Here is a 7,279-nt window from a genome sequence, read left to right as displayed (position 1 = left end):
ATCAGATTTTCAGGACTCATCATCATATCTGACATGTGTGTCTGGATGGAGGCCTGAGGCTGGGCACTTCAAGGGAACTGCGTGGTTTGGATTCTGAGTAACCAGTGAGGTGCTACAGAAGCTGTTTTGTGCTGGTTGGTAAATCTAAGTATTGGAATAACCACCAGCATTTGGGGTTTGTCTGCCCCGTTTTGTTTGCAGTTCACCCTGATTGAGTGACCTCAGCTGGCTCCCACGGGCAGCACCATCACACTGCTCCTTTCTAGTCACACTGTCTACACATCTAACATTAGTGTATAATGTAATACAGATCTATCCCAACACCTGCCGGAGGGCCTCTGGTAAGGCGGATTCGGCGGCAGGCCTGCGGGAGGTCTGCCGGTCCTGTGCCTTTGGCGTAACCACCACCGAATTGCCGCTGAAGCCGCAGGACTGGCGGAGCTCCCGCAGGCATGCCACCTAATCCGCATTACCAGGGGACCTCCTGCAGGCAGCCTGACTGCCACCCTCACAGCGACCGGCAGGCCACCCCCCGCAGCTTGCTGCGCTGGTGCCTGGAGCCACCCCTGTCCCTGACCCACAGCAGAGGACATTGGAAGCTGAACATCCAGAGCTTGCAAGATAAAGGAGCAGGGGGCGAGGCCTGGCGCTGTTGGCAGAACGGGAAAGCATCAGAGGGTTCTATGGCAACCAGGGGATTGGTGGGAGTCGGTGAGGGAGGAGTTGGTGGCTTTGTTCCAGCAGTCGGGCAAACACCACCACATTAAAGAAACTAACAGTGCCAAGTCCTGCAGCGTCACCTGTGGGATTTCCACAAGAGCATCCAGGCAGGGGAGCCAGTCAGCGTGTGACTGTACGACCGGATCAAGCGACAGCTGCCCGAGTTCCAGGAGATGAGGCTGCAGCTGGCCGATATGAGCAGGAGCACTGAGTGAAGGGAGGGGCGGCCTCCCCTGACATTTTTGCAGCCTGCAGGGAATGGAGACAAAGCAGGGGGATGTGGGGACTCAGGGCAGGACCCACAGATCTGGTAGAGCAGGACCACAGTCGCTGGAGGAGGAGAGAGAGTCCTGCGAGAGGAAGCTGATGGTGGGAAGCAATAAGTGCAGAGTGCAAACCAGCCAAGAGTCACAGGGATCTAGAAAATGAAATAGCAGCAGGTCCCATGGTGTAATGGGCAGCACTCAGGACTTTGAATCCTCAAATCTGATTTCAAATCTCAGTGGGACCTCGTGGAGATATGTTGCTTTGCTACAAAGCCCTGGAGCTCAATGTGTTTGGCTACCTTCTCTCAGGGTGAACTAGAGTGAGGTTTTTCCCTCCTGCTGGGTGACTGATGCCCACTGGAGATAGGTCTTTGGTCTGGCTGGTTCAATGGGCTGGCGGCTATAGGTTGGGGTCCTAGAACATAACAGTCCAGCTAGAGATTCCTGTGGGTTGACCATATGGTGGTTTCTCACTGCTCCACCTTTGGTCCCTGCAGCTGCCACACTCTTCCTCTTGCCCACATGGCATTTAAAGGAAGGAGGGCCAGGGTCAGGCTTCATAGTCAGGGCTAGGCAGGAGGGAGGAAGAGTCCCAGGCTGGAGCCCCACACACCTCTCCTCCTCTGGGCACCTGGAGCAGAGGCAGCTGGTGCTGATAGCTCCAAGGGAAGGCTTAAAAGCCACAGAGCAACCAAGGGCAGGGCAAGAGGAGGGGAGAACCATGCCTATGAGTGGCCAGCAGACAGCCACAGAGACACCCGGCCAGCCTGCTCCCTGCTCCCTGCCATGCCGAACCCCCACTGAAGGCCACCCACAGACCAGCATTCGTTCTGCGGCCGGCCAGCATCACAAGGTGGTTGGAAAGCAGGTGGGACCTCTGACCGTTCCCACTCAAGGGGCTCCTTTTGGCAGTGGGGCAGGAGATATTTCCCCCCAAGAGGCTTTTTCCCAGCTGCTGAGAAGCACAGAAGTACCCGGTGTTTGTTCTTGCGGTGAAAGGGGTTAATACGTTTAGGCCGCCTGGCTAGCTCAGCTGGCAGCACCTCTGGCTCTTACTCTGAAGGTTGAAGTTACAGTTCCCTGTTTGGGTGCTTGGGGCTCCTCTTCAACAATACAACACACAATCTGCTTAAGCCCCCACCCAGTAACCTGGGGAAACTAGCCCTGGCCACTGGGTGCCTCTAAGAGGCGATACTTTCCCACTCACACGCACTGAGTGTAGAAAAGAAACTTTAATAAAAGGAGGAAAATCACCTTGTATTAACTTGGGAAAACACCACAATCAGGATTCATAACACAACAGTATGAGCAAAACACCCACCCACAGTGCGCTGGGCAGTGGCCTTTTGCCTAAGGCTCTTAAATCCAGACCCCAGAAGCTCTGTGGATGTGCCCCTCCCTTCACTGCACCTCACCCACAGCTGCTGCCCTGGGTCAGTGAAAACCCAGAGTTCACCTCTCACCTCATGGGGGGAAAGCCCCTTTCTCCCTCCGCTGTCTGGCCACATTGCCGGTCACTTGCCGTTCCCCCCTGTCACTGCTCTGCTGGCCACCCTCTCTGCTCTGGGACGTCTTGTGGTCCCACCAGGAGCGGAACAGGCTCCCTAAAAGCAGGGCCGCCCAGAGCCCGAACAGTATCCCCACCCCTTCCACTCAACGCCACACCCCTGCCCCACCCCTCTCCCCAAGACCCCACTCCTACAATGCCTCTTCCCACCAGGCCCCTCCTCCCGCTCACTGTTCTCCGTCCCTTCCCCACCCTCACCCACCCTTACGGTCATTACAAAGTGGCAAGGCAGAGCCCTCCCATTTTTAAAAGCCCTGGGGTGTTGTTCCCCCCTGTCCAGGCACCCCTGGGGCCCTGCACTTCCCACAGCTCTCCCTGATTTCAGCTGTTAGTGAGGGAGCCTCACTGCTAGCGCAGACTGGGCAGTTTCTTGCATGAGAGACACTGTCCCAAAGCAGGACTAATGCTTAGAGCTGGTTACCAGTGATTTCAGATCTGTTGGTCTGCAGCAAGACTCTCCATTGAGTCTTAACCAGCTCTGTTATTACACAGGGAAGAACAAAAGGGTCAGATGGTGCCTGGAACCCTTAAGAAGAATCCACCCCACCAAGTACAACACTTGTCGCTACCTGCTCTCAACCCCACTGAGAATGTTTTGGGGTCACTCCTCGCCTGTATCAACCTAGGGGGGTCTCAGAAAATCACTATGAAGAGGTGCTCCAGTGGCACAATTGCTTAGTACACAGTACTTATAGGGCAGTGCTGAGAGGAGCTATGCTGAGGTTGTGAGTTCAAGCCTCACCTGGAGCACTGGTTTTCATTAACCAAGTGGCATCACCCCCTTATCTGGCCCTGTGGAATGTAGAATTCCAGCCCAGTGGAGCCGGAGAAGGGGAAGAGTTAATAATGCCCCCTTCAATTATTTTCTCCTCTCCAGAGCACAGGTCAGGAGCTACAATCCTTTCTCCTCCACCAGCCCCTGTGCCAGGATCCCTCAAGCAGAGCCTGGAGTCCTGCCCCTGGCATCTGTACTATTGACAAAGACTAAGTGACAAAGACAAAACACTCAAATCCCGCCTGGTGCGGGGAGCCAGGTTTGCTCTTCAAATTCTGTCGTTGGTACATTTCCAGGCCTGGGAATGTCCCCCAACAGCATTTAATGGGAAGCTGCCTGCAGAACAGTTACACTGCACAGAGCTCCTGTGGAGGAGGGGTGGGAATTAGTAACATTTTGAGGATTGTTTGGGAAATGAGCCTTTGCTGACAAGGTTTGTCTCTGTTCATATTTCACCTTCAGGTGTTATGTTGAGGGATCTTTAGTGTATTTTTGGGAGGTTAATAACTATCTCCTCAACTTTATTTACTCAACTTAAAAATTGGTGTCACTTGGTTTTTGCATCTCCCTGTGAAAATACAACTGACACGTGTGGCTTTCTACAGGGGGTCATGATGTTAAAGTTGAGGAATTCAGTCTCTGTACTTGTGGGGTCGGGTTGCTTTTCTACAGCTGCCTCACGGCCAGGCACACCGGACTGTTAGCTGCACCAACAGTCCTTGCCAGGGGCTCCTGCTGAACCCTGGGCAGCTGCACTGCAGTGCTGGGGTGACTCTGCAGGTGGAGAAGCTGCTGTGGAGCAATGTAGAGCAGGTGCAGGAAGGAGACGGGGTCACTATTCACATTCTGAACTGCACAATTTTCCAAATTTGGGAATAGATTAATAGAGTCATAGACTTAAGGTCAGAAGGGATCATTATGATCATCTAATCTGACCTCCTGCGCAACGCAGGCCACAGAATCTCACCCACCCACTCCTGTAACAAACCCCTAACCTATGTCTGAGTTATTGAAGTCCTCAAATCATGGCTTAAAGACCTCAAGGGGCAGGGAATCCTCCAGCAAGTGACCAGGCCCCATGCTGCAGAGGAAGGCGAATGTCTGAGAACAATTCTAGGGAAGGTGAATGCAGAGCAATGACACTGGAGATGCCCAGACCTCCAATGGGGCAGCGTGGAAATTAATAATGGAAAGATCACTTGCAAAATTAGTCATCACTGACAAGCTTTGTCTCTGTTCCTATTTCACGCTGTGGTGTTAGTTAGAGGAATCAGGACAGATTTTTACTATATTAATTAAACACTTAATTTTATTTAACCAAGACAAAAACTTAGTGTCACTTATTTTTTCTCTGTCCTAGCAAGAATGAATTGAATTTCGTGACTTTCTGGAAAGTGCAGCGAGATTAAATGTGAATTCAGTCTCTGTGTTTGTGAGCTGATGTTTTCCTCTCACAGGTCAGTGCCTGCATTGAAATACCAAAGGGATCTAAGGGCTGGTGTACGTTGGGCACTTCACTGGCAGAGCGACGTCTCTCAGGGTATGAAACCCCCCGTCCACCCATATAGTTACAGTGACCTAAGCCCTGGTTAGATAGTGCTAAAGAAAAGGAAGAATTGTTCTGTCAATGCAGCTATTACAGGGATGAGAAAACCTCTCCACTGACTGTCTACTCCAGAGTGCTATAGCAGGTGCCACAGCAGCATTTTTAGTGTAGATAGAGTGAAACTAGATTTAGCTCCAGTTTGCACTGTGAATGCTCAGGAACTAAAACTAGAGTAATCATAATAACAGTGCAGTGCTTGCGTAGTTGGCAGGATTTGAACCTGCGCGGGGCAACCCCAATGGATTTCTAGTCCATCGCCTTAACCACTCGGCCACAACTACTTGATGTATAATTGTTTTACTACACGATAATTCAGTTCTCACTGAAATGTCTCTTCAAATTGTTTGCTCAGACCAGCTTCCCCAGCACATTCATGGCTGTGCATCAGTGTAAGTGTGTCCTTGGGTGAACAGCGAGAATTCCTGCCCATTTCCCTTCCGGCTGGAGCAGGATGAGAGTGTGTTTGTGTTAATGACATTGCTGTAGATTGTTGTTCATTCCCCACTCTGACAATTCAGACAGTCCCTTTCCTAGTCAAATCTCCAGCACATCGTTCCAATAGCAGGGGGCAGGATTTCTCTGGGGCACTGAAAGTTTTCAGGGGGCTGGTGCATGAACTGAGCCTTGCATTCCACCCTTGATGTTTCATGGACTAACAACAGCAGCAGAAAGAAAGAGCCGAGCCAATATCTCCCTGGCAGGGATGCAGGTGCCACGTCCCCTCTGTCTGACCATCGCATTGCAGGAGAGAAGATTTCACTGGAATCGAACGCCCTGGCTCAGACCAGAGACACAGGGAGGTTTTGCTGTTCATGGATCTGTGCAAAGGAAATTGTGTCTCTGTGTGAAATGGAGGCAGGAAATGAAACACCCAATGCCCTAAGGAATGTGGGTGAAGGACTCGGGCTGAGCAATGATTTAACAGGGATTTGTTTCAATTTATTGGCCTGATTATAACTATGGCTAAAAGCCCCCTGTACCAGGGGCTGCGGGACAGGACAGGCAGTTCTGCGCGGAGTGTTCAGAGCTGCCCTGTATCTGCCCTTTCTCTGCACCACCCCTGCTCCCAGAATGCACCAGGCCCTGGACTGATCTCTTCCCCTGCCGGCCAAGCTGGTTTCGTTTGCTGTGATCCTGTTGGCTTGGCAGGGGGGAAGTGACAGTCCCACCCCAGAGCCAACGCCTCCCTGTCACCCAGCCCCCTGACCCCCAGCAGTGCAGGTCAGCCAGGAGCTGGGCCCTGCCAGGCACTCAGGGGCGTCTCCCCTGCAGCTGGGGGCTCTCCCCAGCGTGGTCTGTGTGAGCTCACGCACTAACGGGGCAGCGGCAGCAGCCGCGTGGTGGGTTGGGCTGGTGACCTGGGTTCATCTCCTGGGGTCGGCTGGGTTCATGCTCAGGCGACTGGCCCCAGCCACCGGCCAAGCCCCACGACCACGCTGCTGCTGTTACCGCACTAGCCCCTCACGCCCCCATTCCCTCACTGAAGCCAGGAGAAGGTTTGCAGGACGAGGTGGGAAGGGTTTGACCCCAATATCCCAGAGCTGATTCTCCTCACAAAGGGGTGTGTGCACGTGGTGGGTGCCGTGTGCAATGCCCTGTGCCCATGAGGAGGGGACCGGGGCTCTGCCGGCAGGAAGATTTATCCTGCAGGAGCCCTGCCTCCCTCCCCCAGGGGTTCCCCTGGAGCAGAGAAGCTTTGAATCCTCACTGGAGACTAGAGACGCCCGAGCAGCACAAGCTGCCTGGCAGAGGTTCTGGATCAGGGCCCCACGGGCACATTGGGTTCATTCCCTCAGGGCTGCCCTGCCCAGTGCCAGGGCTGCTCTCACTCCTCCAGCATAGAGGGGGCTGCAGGCTCTTTGCCAAGCTGGGTCCCAGCTCAAGGCAGATTTAACACTAGCAGGGGGCTCAGGTATGTGCTGGTGCCACTCAGGGAGGGAATCTGGGCCAAAGCCTGATTAGAAATTGGGTAACACTGAAGTGGGACTAGAAAGACCCTTGATGGGACGTGGCGGGTAGGTAGCCCCCATTGTGTACCGTGCCCTCGCCGAGAAGTCTCTGGGAGTGTGGGTTCTTCCTGATGCGCCACCAACACGTCTCGTTGGTCCTGATGTCGGCTGCTCCTTTCTTGATACTGACAAGCTAGTTGTGGGCATTTCCCACTCACCCCATAGCTCTGGAATGCACAGACAGCAACACTGGTGTGGAAGAAACAAACTCCACTCTCAGGTTTCAAGATACTTAAGATCACTGACTTGCCAATGTAATTGTCAGGGGGTATAGCTCAGTGGTAGAGTGTTTGACTGCAGATCAAACGGGCCTTGGTTCAAATCCAAGTGCCCCTT

At 53.3% G+C, this 7,279-nt stretch overlaps 2 non-coding genes across 2 annotated transcripts; one reads left to right on the top strand and one right to left on the bottom strand.

Moving 5' to 3' along the window:
• Nucleotides 1-5,133: 5,133 nt before the first annotated feature.
• On the bottom strand, nt 5,134-5,215 carry TRNAS-AGA. The gene has a single exon. It is a non-coding gene; the product is annotated as a tRNA-Ser (tRNA).
• A 1,992-nt stretch (nt 5,216-7,207) lies between these two features.
• On the top strand, nt 7,208-7,279 carry TRNAC-GCA. The gene has a single exon. It is a non-coding gene; the product is annotated as a tRNA-Cys (tRNA).

Source organism: Mauremys reevesii, linkage group 12, assembly GCF_016161935.1.
Source record: "Mauremys reevesii isolate NIE-2019 linkage group 12, ASM1616193v1, whole genome shotgun sequence".
Classification (NCBI taxonomy): Eukaryota; Metazoa; Chordata; order Testudines; family Geoemydidae; genus Mauremys; species Mauremys reevesii.
This window is presented reverse-complemented; position numbering and strand designations above follow the sequence as displayed.